Below are 15,067 nucleotides of genomic sequence, written 5' to 3' on the forward strand. Positions count from 1 at the left end.
CAAAAAACAGACAGGAGATATTAGAAACACCAATCAAGCAGAACACAGCGACCTTCAAGACCAATAAACACAGACCAAGACTCCCAACCAATCAGGGTGAAGAAAAACCATTGTGGCACAGCATCAGGCTGCCCCAAATTTAAATCTGAAACCAGTATAAAAGCCTAACTCACAGATGAACACTATACAGAAGCCTGATGATGGCAGATGAGATTCTGCTGAAACGTCGCTACAACTTTAAAAGCACAGCTACTATGACGTGGGAAAATACCCGAGCAAAGCCGAATGCCATACATGTAAGTACCCGCGAAAACTTAAGAAATATATATATATATCTCCTACAATTATGAAGCACTACAGTGGTCAGTGGTCCACAACACCTCTACTTCCTTTATTTTTATTTTTAGGGAAGAAATATAGTCCAGAAAAAAATACTATTGATTTTTGTACTGATTAGAAACGTTCACTAACTCAGGAATAAAAAGGAATTATGGTAAATACTCAAATATATAACATAGCTTTGGGGTATTGTATATTTCCTTTGATAATATAGTTATTCTAAGAAATAGGGGAAAATAAACTATGTTCTTTAAAAGTCCAGCACCACTCTTAGCCTGGTGAGATTGTTAAAAGATAGAGGATTAGTGTTAAGGTTAGGATTCTTTGTCCACTTTATGCATTTTAAAATGTAAATGTATTTTTGTTAAAGCTCATTGCATTTTTCTTCTTGGAAAATATAAATGCTAGCTGAATTTTGTTCACTCTGCCATAGTTTCACTGGAAGTGGAACATTGAAATATGTTCCAAGCAATATTGTTGGCAGAACTACAATTAATCCCTTACTCTCACTTGAACTGAAATCCCATTTGTATAGGGCTACAAATTGGAAGAATTTGTACAGCTCTATAGTCTAAAGGCTTATGCTTTAGTGGCAGACTCAGGGACTGGTCAACCATGCAGCAACTGTGGTGAAGCTAAGAGGATTTATAGTTGGTTTTTCATGCACAGATGAGTTATATTATTAGTAGTGTACATCAAGTTTGTTGAGATTATCCTTTGAGTGTATTTGAATTTTGATTAATGAAAACATAATCTCCTAAATACTGATTCTTTAACCCATTTTCTGCATGTTCTACATTTCACAGACTAAATAATATTGGTGGATAAAGGAAAATTAGGGAACGTGATAATTTTAAAGTTTACGTTTTCAGAAGGAAGTTATTATGAAGGTAACTTTAAACTATGTTGTAATTGCTCATTGCTAATTTTAGTACCCCTCTTGATTTCCCTCACTTATTCTATTAATCATTCATTTTGAAATAGTACTGAGATGATTAGGGGACTGGAGGCTAAAATATACAACGAACAGTTGCAGGAATTGGACTTGGCTAGTCTATTAAAGAGAAGGACCAGGCGAGACATGATAGTGGTCTTCCAATATTTGAGGGGCTGTCACAGGGAGGAAGGGGTCAAGCTATTTTCTAAAGCACTTGTAGGCCAGACGAGGAATAATGGATGGAAACTGAACAAGGAGAGATTTAACCTGGAAATAAAGAGAAACTTTCTGACAGTGAGAACAATCAACCAATGGAACAGCTTGCCCTTGGAAGTTGTGGGAGTGCCATCACTTGAGACTTTCAAGAAGAGATTGGACTGCAATTTGTCAGAAATGGTGTAGGGTCTCTGGCTTGGGCAGTGGGTTGGACTAGATTACCTACAAGGTCCCTTCCAACTCTGATTATCTGTTATCTGTTATAGAATACTGGTTCAAATGGCTATTTTAAAGTCTGAGTTTTTAAATTCTTTGTAATATTCTTTTGACAGAGATCCAAAATTTTTCCAGTTTCATTTTCAAAGGATTTGTGATCTGCTAGTAAGAATTGAAAAAGAATATGTTTCCAAGTATGCATTTCCGCACATTTCACTTATGTGAAGGTCATGTTGAACAGTAGTGGGAGATCAGGAAGTTCACAAAAAATATGAATAGAAGATATATGCAAAACAAGACAGCCCAGATTCATTAGCTACTTAAAGCAAGGAGAATATACTATGAACAAAAACAATCCTTAAAATCATACTTATTTCAGTTACAACTAAATAAAATAAATTAAATTAAAGACAAAGTCTTTACCATCATTGAAATAATTGAATATAATAATTAAATTTATAGAATAATAATCTAGTCTATGTATCTGACTAGGGAAGGTTTCCCTATCTGACTAGGGAAGGTAATTCTCTTAAAGAATGAGGATTTGTGAATTGTTATAATTCTAAAATATTATCTTGCCTATTGTGCAGGATTTTTTTCTTGCAAAAGAGAATTAGCTTCTTAGGAAGACCCAGTTTTCTGTAAATGAATGTTGAAATATTTGCTGTGAAATGAAAAAAAAAAGACTCATAATTGAATGAAATTTTTTTTCGGGGAAAAACTGTATCAAGTTTCTGTCATCAGGTAGCATATCAATTTAATAAAATATTATGGTTTGTCACACAGTCAGCCAGATGTTTAGATTGGGTTTGGCCTTTTTATGCAAAGAATGTGGGATGAGCAGATGTTGTTGTCTGATGGTATTAAAGGTTTTGTCGCAGGTATAAGCAGCTCCAAGTAGAGCTTCTTTTTGCAATTGACTGGTATGATTTTGTCAATGCCAATGGTGTTCAAGTGGTGTTCCAGATGTTTTGGGATTGTACCCACACCACCTTTCATTATTGGTAGTATATTTGCTTTTTTCAAAATCACAGTCATTCTACATCTTTTTATTATGTGATTTTCACTATTTTTTTAACTTCTCCAGGTGATACCAAATCCACTATCCAGGCATTCTTTTCTTTCTTATCAACAACAATTAAATGTTATGTAGCACGTTTGTCTGTTTTAATGCTAAAGTCCTAGAACACATTAGCTTCTTCATTACTTTGTCTATTTTGTTGCCTACCAAATATTGTTTGGTTTTTGGTAAGGAAATCTTATCTCTGAATATAATAATAATAATAATAATAATAATAATAATAATAATAATAATAATAATAATTTTTGTCTTCATATGCATCATATTCTTCCTCAAAACTTAGAATATAGTTAGTAATATATCAGTGAAGTACATATTTGGACCTATGCAGTATGGCCTTTTGCAATTGATATATGGAAATTTTGTCAATATGCATATCTTCTAAGAGTGCTATCCAATATTTTTTCATATAGCAACCAGTGTACAGTCCACCACTGGGATACCCATGGCTCATTTATGCCATTACCTTTCAATTTTGATTTTCAGATCTTAATTTCTTAAAATCTTCTCTTATTCTTTGTCTTCTATTCTATTGGTATTGCCAGTATAGTAAGAGACAACTTAACCCCTATTTCTATATCTAATCTCTGGAGATTTCCTTCATTCTAAAGGAACAAACTGATCTATCTTTCCACTGCCCAATTAAAATATCATAGAGAAGTGAAACAGGATAGAGCAGTCTAAAAGCTCTAAAAAATAAATAAATAAGAAGAAGGGCTTTTGAATACAAAACAGATGGGGCCAGGGCCAAAACAATAAAACGAAACTGATTTAATTAAATGTAATTAATATTATATTGCATTGATTAAAATCTGTTAATATGATGATTCAATTTTTATTTTATTTTATATTAACATTTCCTTCTGTCATATAAAAAATTACAGTTCTGCAACAATTGCTGGATAAGCTAGAAGATATTTACTATGCCTTATGTGTCATCTTTTTGGTTAAGTAGGATCTAGTTCTAGCAATCTCTAGCAATTCAATTTTCCAAATTGTTAAATAAAATTAAACAGTAGTGTTTGTATTTTATTTTTACCATGAATTAAAAATGAAATGTGATGGTTGAAAGTTATAATGCTTAAGCAAATGAAATAGCTGAGCATAGAAATGTGGAATAAAAGTTGACAATCTGCAATATAAATTGATTAACTCATCAGATTTTGTTTCAATGAATAACATGAAATGATAGCTGACCTTTCTTGGAGAAGCCAGATGTTGATATCACATTTTCTCCCTGATTGTTTATGAGCTCTGTCCTCATTCTTTCATAAAATGTTCCACTTGTAAATCTTCCTGTTTAAGTCTATACATAAATTTATAATTGATGTTAAAGTCTTGCAAAATTTCATTCTCAGTCAGACTGTTTTATATGGTGTGCAGTAGCACTTTATGTTATACAAGTGTGCTTTGTCTAACAAGCTGTCAGGAATTCAAAATACATATTAATAGAAATATTTGGTTTAATAGTTTGGTGTTTACACATTATTTCCAGCTATAGTCATAGAATAAGCTGCTGAACTATGCTGATAATATGGGTCTAGTTTATTATGTTTCTCTTTGTCACATTTCTGGATGCAAGATTATTAAAAAGTATTCTTGACAGAAAACATAATTTATTCTACTCCCGGCAAAGCATTTGGGAAGATATTTCAAAATATTGCTAATTTATAAGAGACTTTGATAAGAGAACAGTAAGTTTCAATGATGAATACATTCAGTATATGCAGTACTGTATACACCCAAGCATACAGACAATTGAGAGACTGCCCTATTCCACAAGACTTGTTAACAACTTTAAAAGCAACTACTCCAATTAAAGAAGAACACAGGACATGTATGTACTGAAGGAAATACACACCCTGAACAAAAGACAATGCATAGGATTCATTACCTGAGATATACAAATGTCTTGCAGAATGCTCTTACGGACAGCTGTTTTAATATTATCTGATCCTGATAATAGTGTTTGATGGAAGGCACTTAGAGGGCATCTATTTATCCTGATCTTACAGGATGAGAGAAACTATCAGATGGGTAGTCCCCACATATCTAGCCCCTTTGTGCAGGCTTTATGTGCAGAAACCAGTATCTTGAACTGTACCCAGAACCCAACTGGCAAGAAGTGCTACTTAAATAACAATAGTGGGCACATTCCTATTTGGGCATGTCAAAGTAATGGCCGTTCCAGTTAGTCTACAGAAGCAGGCCAGTTTAGAGGACATTGCAATATTCCAGACATGAGATGTCTAGAGCATGAGGGACAATCTGGAGAGTCTCAGAGTCATTCTGAATATAATTGACGTCAACATTTTGCCTTCTTGTCTTCAGCAGGAGCTTTTACATACTGTTCTGTGCTTCCTTTGGTTTTGATTTAACAAATTGCATAAATTATCAATAGTAGTCACTGTGACAGGGATCTTGGAGTCCTAGTTGACAATCACTTAAATATGAGTCAGCGGTCTGCTGCAGCTGCCAACACCCCCCCCCCAACATAATTCTAGGCTGCATTAACAGAGGGATAGATTCAAGATAATGTGAAGTGTTAACAGCAATTTAAAGTGCTTCGGTAAGACCACACTTGGACTATTACATCCATTTTTTCATGCCATGAAGTTAAAAAAAGATGTTGAAACTCTAGAAAGAGTGCAGAGAACAGCAACAAAGATGATTAGGGGACGGGAGGCTAAAACATGTAATGAAATGGTTGCTGGAATTGAGTATGGTTAGTTTAATGAAAAGAAAGACTAGGGGTGAACTAGAAGACTTCCAAAACCTTTCAACTCTGCTATTCTGTTACTAAATTTAAAGAATTTTATTTCATTATCAAATAGGCGGAGACATAATTACTAATAGTTTTTAAATATTAAATTAATTTAATTATATTCAGAGGTGGATTTAAATTTAGATTGTATTTAGATACACCCTAGCACTGCTTAATGGTTTTGTGCACACAATTTGCAGCATAGTATGTCTCAAGGTGAAATCACATAGGATGCTATGAAGCGGTAGATGCTGTAGCACACTGATGGCCCTAAGTCACTTATATCAGTTCTATTCATACTTCTTGGAATTAACGACATCAATATTCCATATACATATAGAAAAAGAATGAATATATCAGAAAATAGCAACTAAACATAAGTGAATGAATGAATAATGAACTTGCCATATAGCCAACAAAATGCCTTTTGTATTGCTTTACATTTTGCAACAAATTATTGCTTAATAGAACCAGTTACTAAATGAAATCTGAAATGACATTAAAACTGAAATTGTTAGAATGAATAAGTTCACCATGTGATTGAATGTCCCTTACTGAAATATGTTTACTGCCTTTATGGAAATTACCTTTCATTTTAATATGAAATGTGTATGCAGGATTCTAATGCTTTCATCCAAATAACAAAAGAAGTGTCACGCCATTGCAAGAAAACTTATTTCCCTTTTGTATGTGTTTGAGAATATGTACAAAAAGGTGGAACTCATGCTGCAATTGCATCACGCTGTTTATATAATTTGGTTTCTTTGACCTTTCCTACCAGCACCATAGATTCCTTCATGAGCTTTGTAATGTTTTGTGCATTATTCTTGAGTTTGCTCTTTTTCAATGCCAATAAAAGTAAATCTTTGGCTTAAACTTAGGATATCTATAAACATAGCCTATATGATGTTTTCTTGAAAACAATATGCAAACAATTTACTTCTGTTTTTAATTCCTTGGCTTAAACTATAGTTTTGGATTCCCTCTGGTTTCCTTTACAAGACTAACTAGACCACTCTTCATAGTTTTAGAACCTAGGTATCATTTTGATGTTGGTACTAAGGCAGATTTTATCAAGAGGTAATATAATGTCTTACATGAATAAAACCAAATAAATAGAACATTACCTAAATTCTAATGTCTTTAGTTTTTGCATAGAAAGGAAATTAAACTGAGGTCTTCAGCAGCAGATTGTAAAGGGGAGTTCTGAGATAATGGTGGCAAAATAAGGATGTTTTTTTAACCTTTAAAGTATAACACTTACTATTCTTACAACTAGATCTTCTTTTTAATACCATCTGAAGAATAGTTGCATTGATTATTAAAGTCAGGCAATGCTCTGTCTATACAATATGCTATGAGAGTTGACATTTGGTAAGTGTGATGACATCCATACCACCTATCACTCTCTTCCCATAGTATAAATGTAATATGATCAGAGTGCCATAACCTGGTCAAAAAGACTGATCAGCTTTTCAACAGGCCTAAATATGACATATACAATTATGCAAGTCTGAAGCTACTAAGACCATTTGGAGATGGGTATGAGAGTAGCTTAACACAGGGGTGCCCAACTCCCAAGCCATAACCCGCTACTGGGCCTTGAGCCCTGGGCCTTGAGCCCTTCTGCCCAGGCTGCAGAAGTGGCAGCGTATGTGTGGTATTAGTGCAAGCAGTGGGCATGTGTGCCCATCGCTTGTGTGAAACCGTTCCCTCTTCCCCCCTTTCCCGGCTGATCTGCAAAACCAGAAAAACTGGGGACATCTGGTGTAACATTTTATTATAAAAGGTTATATTGCACAACCTGTCTTTAAAATTTATAACAATGTTGCCTAAATCAACGTTTCTTCTATTATTCATAGGTATGCATTTCTTATGAAGATATTAAAGCTTTGAACACTCTCACCCCAAAAGTATTTCCAAGTAAATATGAAAACGAACTGTAATTATTTTCAGTGAACCTGTCTTTCATAAATATCTATGGATATTTGATAGGTATGTCCTATCTTAATTCATGCAAATGAAATTGGGATGAAATTTTCTAGAAAAGAGGGTGTTGGGTTTAGCATGTATAATTTCTCTTGAGAGATTAGAAACCATTAGTCATAAAAATAGGTATATTTTATTGTCAGTGGTTTGTAAATTAATACAGTTTGTCCTTGCAAAGCGTTATCTTCTTTTTCAGTTGATGCAATACTTTTTTTTTCTATACAGTGAAATAAATACAATAATATAAATCAGGCTTCTCAAGGGAAAAATGAGCTGCTCTTTCATTTATAATGTTGCTTCTTAACAAAACCTTCAAAGGGTTTTTTTTTGAGATGATAGAAGAAACCTTTGCTTTTTCCTTTAATGAAACTGTTTCAAACACAAACACAGTGAACAACTGAATTGTAACTCAGTAAGTTGTTTATTAAGATACATTGGCACACTCACATTTCAGAAATGAATGGAGAATCTATGAATGAAGGCAATTCAAAATGCATGCTTAAAACGTGCAGTCATATTTACACTATAATTTTATAGTGATATGTAGAAGTTCTTCAAATGTATGTTTAAATGATAGGAAAAAGTAACACTTGAGAAACATTTCACAGGCGTTTCCGTTTTGCACCTAACATGGTTCTGTACTGCAATACAGAGTTGTGAAAATACTGTAAGTTGCTTAAGAAATTATTTCATAGGTTTGGATGTTTTTTATATCTTACTGTATATTTACCCATAGATTATTGCCATCCAACTTGAAAATGAGCATGTTGCTCAGCTATGTGTTTCTTTTTTTTCTGTCTCTGCTCTACTATTAGGGTAGCTCCCATCTATATTCTGTGTAAATACTAAATTCATTTAAATCTTTGCTAAAAGGAATTATTTAGTAGTTGCTATAAATTGTAGGAGACATACACATTTCTGCACCATGAAAAGAATAATTTTGTAGGACTGATCTTCACTGAGTAAAAATATTCCTTATTTGCTGAAAGTCTTGGAATTTTTCTTCTGGAGATCTTTAGGATAATTCAATGCAGCTTCAATTAAAAATAAACAGCTGATTAAAAGCATAAAACTGTAATATTACGATTGAGGAAAAATGAATAACAACATGGGGATTAAAATACAAGTAAATTAATTTAAATTAAATTTATCATCTATCTGTCTGTCTGTCTATCATCTCTCTTCTTGCTCACTTGTCTTTTTTTGTCCTTGATCTATGCAGGGTATATCTACATCATTACAATGATATTTAAAAAGAAACCATCATTCCACATTGTGCCCCATTGAACTTTGTGATCTTATTCTTGAATGAAGAATTCTACTGATCCAGCCAGACACAGATTTGAATAAAACCCAAGTAATGGAAAGATTTTACCTAAGCCACATCTACATGTTTTTCACTCTTCCTGTCATAGGCTGTGACAGGAACAGAGAAAATTCTCTAAGTGAACAACTTACACACAGATAGCATCAAGGAAACAACCCAGATACTTCAGTCACAAAGTATTTTTCTATGTAGAGAAACTCCTTGGAAAAGGTGGGGTATGTCTCATCAAAACTGAATATATTTAGAATGGGCCTTTTAAATCTAATTTTGGAGCTCAAATTTAACCATATGGAAAAGGAAAAAGGAGTCCCAAAAAAGTATTAAAATATTGAAAAAAGTATTGGGAAGAGGACTGGAAAGGATATAAAGGGAGAAAAAACAAATAATAATGAGTACATAGAGGAAATAATGTATTAAGTTAAGGCCTAAGCAATGATTCATGCTTTGATTGGGGAACAAACTTGAACAACTACAAGTATTAAAGCAGGAAAGCAAATGTATTTCTCATTTAGCAACCACATGAAACCAATGACTTAGTGGCTAAGTGGAAAATCAAGCAAATACAATTATGTTTACAATTTTACTTCAAATTTTCTTTTCCCCATTCCCCACCCTTTGGAATGCACATTTTGACACTGGGATAATCAGCCAGAAAGAATTAAGGTTTCAATTTACATTCATTGAAAAGGAAAGGATTATAAGAGAACAGGGAGGTGTAAAATGAGAAATGTGATCAAAGAAATGCTCACTCTTTGCCTACTGCTTTGAGTCTGAGCCACTTAGGAGACAAACAAAAGGCAGAGGTCTGAAAGTAATTAAAGTCTTATAAGTTACAGGCAGCCACTGCAAGGTGGATAATTAAAGCACCTTATCAATTTATGGTTAGCACCTTTTCAGGAAGCACTGCTATGTTGACTAAACCAGTTTAGGAAGTGATTGCTTGTTTACTCTCTGCCTGGGAAAAAATAGGGTGGGCACAGGGCAAATGTACTAGCTGGCTGTAATGGTGAATGTGTGACTGAGGGATAAACATTACAAAGGATGAAAATGTGGGCATTGCTCACAAAGTTATTTTTACATCATTGTTGTAACTTTGGCAACTATCTTCAGCAGTCTTTACTGAGATATAGCAGTGGTCATCTAGCTAGAAGGAAGTGATAAGGTCTTGATTCAACTTACTGTGTTATTTTAGTGTATTTATGATTTGGATGAATATTAGAAAATATCAAGTTTTCAGGCTACACATAGGCAGCTAACCAGGGTTGGGATACAGCAGGGTTAATGACCAGTTTGGGATTTACGAGCTTTCCTGCAGGCTGCGGGTCATGTGCCTGTAAATCATCATCATCAGCTGCCTGCAGAGAAGCAGCCTTTGAAACAGTCCTCTTTTCTTGCTTTTCTAACTGCAGCTGTGCCTCGTTCGGCAGCTGAAGTTGAAAAATCAGGAAATAAAGATCATGTAAGAGCCCGGGTGGGTGGGTGAGCAAAAACATCAGCAGACATAGAATTGGTTCTATGTCTGCTGCTCTTCAGAGCTACCAGTTCTACAGAGGTGGACAGAACTGGTAGAAACCCACCCCTGCAGCTAACACTCTAAAAGTCAGTATTAGATTCAAGGGGAACTTCGAAAGCTGAAACAACATGCAGATTAAATACATCAGGCACAAAATTTCAGCAGGAAACATCAAAGGTATGAAAATTGCATCAAAGACAACTTATGAGGAAGCAATATATAAGAAAAAGATCTGTTATCAAAGTGATTTGGCTTGTTCTGGCCACTGAATTTTAGGATATTGATAAACTCAAATGTATTCAAAGGACAGCAACCAAAATTATAATGGCATTAAAGGAACAGCTTATGAGGACAATTTGGAGATATTGATATGTTTCTCCTTAGAGAAGAATAGGACAAGTTCACAAACATCATAAAAAAATAGTAATCTTCATGTGGAAAATGGGTTCAGCATTGTTCCAGATCCAGAAGACAAGAAATAATAGTTTAAATAATACTTTAAAATAATAGTTTAAATAATAGTTGAAAACAATCAGGGAAGCATTTTCTAATATGGCAATAAGAACTAATGAAACAGACTACTACGAAGTGATGGATTCTTATTTTGGGAAGTGTTTAAAGAAAATCTGGCTAACCATCTGTTGGAGATACTGTAGTAATAAATTCTTGTGGTAGACAAAGTACCAGCCTATGATTTGATGACTGTATTAGCATAATTAGGTGACTGAAGAAGGGATAACTTTATGTACCATATATCTGAATCCTATCTACAGATTGGAGGATGTCATTTTATGTTTCTGGCTTACAAACAAGTTATTTCATAAAATATAGATAAGAAGAAGTGAACCTAGGATCAGTTTATAATAAAACACTGAAATGGGCTCTACAAATAGAAATAGATATAACAAAAGTAATCATGGAAGCAAACAGGCCTGAATTGCAAATATAGATATTTAAAATAATTAAAAGACAATTGAGAGCGTAATAGAAGAATTTAAAATATAAACTTTATAAAACTTAATCAATTGCATTTGCCCTCTAGTTTATTTCAGAACAATAAGGTATAGATGGCTTGCAGACATATTTGTATGGCCAGTAAAATCTGTATGTTCAATGAAGATATATAAATATAGCTATTCTTTAATGGACAAATACCAGAAGTCAAAGCTGAGTAATGCAATGATAGCAGGACAAGTTAATCGCACCTAGAAAATAAGGTACAATAAAAGAGAAAAATATATAAAATTAAAACTGGAAAAGAAATGTGCATGATGAAATGCTTAAAATCAAAGGCTAAAGCAGGGGTGTCAAACCTGTGGTGTCATGTTGTCACATGATGTATTGCGACTTTTCTCCCCTTTGCTAAAATGGGAGTGGGCGTGGCCATCATGTGATGCATCAGGCCTATGGACCATGAGTTTGACACCCCTTGGGCTAAACGATATGGTACTTCAGCTGTTTCTGAAATGATCTCAGTACTACTAATTTACAGTCTTCTGTCAGACATGATTCAGTCATGAGGAACATTTTAATACAAGAGACAACAGGATTGAAGCTGATCTTGCTGCTGCTGATGCAGTAACAATATTTTATTTTCACATTTACTTATTAAGAATAACGAAATTAAAGTAGTGAACCTCAGTGCTTAGTCTTGCAGTGAAACCTCCACTGAGTTTTACTCAAATAAGTAAGCATGGAACTTATTGTAGTGTTTAACAGCTATTGTTATGAGAAGCAAAGCTATTGAAATAGAAAGTATAAATATTTATATTGTATTTAGTTTCACGAACAAGTGAATATTCTAAGTTGTTTCATAGGACAAAAGTTTTGCAGCTCTAGGGATTTATTTCTTTGGTATTTGCCATTAGCTTTAATTAGAGGATTTCATTTAAAAATATGAGAGTAGAGCTCATAGCCAAACTTCTGATTACCATTTTTAAACAATTATATAATAAACAATATAAATACTCAGTGTGATTTATTGCTATTATTCTGTTTTGGGACTGTTAGCTGAATTTCATTTTTATTTTATGCAGTTAATGGACTTCCAGGAATAGTTTGGTATCTTTTTCTTTCTCTTCATTAAAGATGCTGACTTAACCAAGGAATCCTTTTAGTCACATTTGGATTTCCTTCAGTCTAAGTTGGTATAAAATGTATCATGCATTGTATCAATATCAGAAAAAAAGGCAATAGATCAGTAGTAGAGTCTCAAGAGTAGATGCATATTTAATCTTACAGTTTTCTTAAGTTATTACTATGCATTGGCCAATTGGCCTTAGGGAAGTTTTGCCTGACTTGGTCCTGATTGTTAAGTAGGAAAAAAAAACCGACTGTATTATTTATATAGCATTTGATTTAACTTGTAATAGGTTTAGTAAATTTAGTGATAATGATAACATTTATATTTATAGATATATTACAATGGTCTTTTCACTGAAGCCTTAGTAATTGAATAGTTTCAATTGCCATAGTAGACATGATACGTCTTATTCTACTTTGTTTGATTTAGCTTAATTTTCTCTTTTATTTTATTTCCGTGTTTTATATTAGATTAGTCTGCTGCACTCTGCCTTGATCAGGGTTTATTTGGAGTATTATGTTCAAACCAGTTTTTTAAAAAATGATAATAGTAACTAGAGAAGTGCTAAAAGATGGTAAAAGGTCTTTCAACAAATGGTTGACTTAAGTACTGTTCTGGTCAAACCTAGGTACTGTATGTTTAGCTTGCAGAAGATAAAACTGAGAGAACTTCAGATATCTGAAGGACTGTCACACTGCACATAGTTCAGACTTATTTTCACTTGATATATAGAGTAAGACTAGAACTAATGGGCTGAATCCTCAAGGATGTAGGTGTAGATTATATATTAGGAAGAACCTCTTGACGGTAAGAGCTGTAATCAATGGAATAGGTTATCATATGAAATGGTTTCTTCATCTTCACTGGATATTTTCAAACACAGGCTTGGATAATCGTCCTGTCAGCTTGGAAGCCATATTGAGACTAGATGCTCTCACGCTGCCACATTTTGAGTCTGGGAAAATAGGAAGGGGGAATTTCTTGGAGTGAATGCAGTTAGACATAATAGCATACTTTTTCTAGTTCAAGGTCATGTTATTTTGTGCATAAGTGAGGGGAAGTGTCAAGTTGGGATAGATGGTGATTGAAGCATGTGATGTGATGATGGGTGCAGGGGATGGATTTGTAGTTTTTACTTATTGCAAGGAAGCCCAGAACTTTCACTAGGGAACCCCCAACATCCATGTACATAACGGATTGGATGGAATCATTAAAAAAACATTGGGAGGACACCAAAAGAGCTCTAGCGGAAGCAACCGAGGAATATAAAAAACAGGTAGACAAACACAGATATCTCCAACCACCTTTCAAAGTGGGGGACAAAGTGTTTTTGTCAACTAAATATCTTAAGTTAAAACTTCCTAGTAGGAAGTTTGGACCAAAATCCCTGGGTAACTGTCCAACTTAGCCTCCCTCAGCTGTTAGGGAAAATACACCCAGTATTCCATAGTACCTTGCTAAAGCCTGCTATTGGTTCCAATCTTCAGCCTGTATCAGCAGCTCCCCTCTAATCTCTGATAGTACAGGGTGAAACACTTTATGAGATAAAGAAAATCAATTCTAGATTACATTGAGAACAATTATAATATTTAGTGCTATGGAAAGGCTACCCTTTGTCTGAAGCTACTTGGGTGAAAAATTGGGCTATAAATACAGATAGATTGGTTAAACAATTTCATGAACAATTCCCTGACAAGCCAAAGGGTCCCCTTGGAGGGGGGAGAGGGGTTATGGGCAGTGCATTAACCCCTTATTGTGTTTTGTTTACTGTATTTTTCAGGACGTGCTTTTTCAAGGGAGGATGCCTGTAAGCTTTAGTACACATATTGAGACTAGATACTCCCATGATGCCCATTTTGAGCCTGGGAAAATGGGAGGGGGGGATTTCTTGGAGTATATGTAATTAGACATAATAACATTTTTTTTTTAGTTCAAGGTCATATTATTTTGCACATAAATGAGGGGAAGTCTCAAGTTGGGATGGATGGTGATTGGGGCATGTGATGTGATGATGGGTGTAGGGGATAGATTTGTAGTTTTTACTTATTGCAAGGAAGCCTGGAACTTTCAGATTCAGGATTCCCCAGTTTACTATCCAAATACAAAGAACTTTTGAGAATATGTCTGTCTTGGAATTATTGGTTGGAGTGGAGGTTTTCTGGAACACTGACACATCTATTATTCAGTATGGTTTGGTATGTAGGGATTGGAGGTCCTTTTCAACATATAATTCTATGATATAATACTTTGAATTTATGTGAACTGAAACCCTCCATGACTTGGAGTATGAATGGGGGTGGGATTGATTTCTCAAGAAAACATTCTTGGCTAGAAGAAACAGGTCTTGTTGGACTTACTTGTCTTTAATATGTTGTTTAAATACAGTGAGTGTTCTCATAGCCCATTAGTAGGAATTCCTCCTTGGAGAGGCTAAAATGTTGGAGTTCTATGAAATCATTCTAATCCATGTTGATTTATAATAATCCTTACTAAGCAAATAGCTTCAATATCTGGGAAAGAACAGTAATTTCAGCCAGTGATGCAAGTCTATGTACTTGTTTCAAATGAAGTCAGACCTGTCTCCCTCCAGACAGCCTTGTAT

Source organism: Pseudonaja textilis, chromosome 6 (genome assembly GCF_049901715.1).
Source record: "Pseudonaja textilis isolate UNSWEBS1 chromosome 6, rPseTex1.2, whole genome shotgun sequence".
Lineage (NCBI taxonomy): Eukaryota > Metazoa > Chordata > Lepidosauria > Squamata > Elapidae > Pseudonaja > Pseudonaja textilis.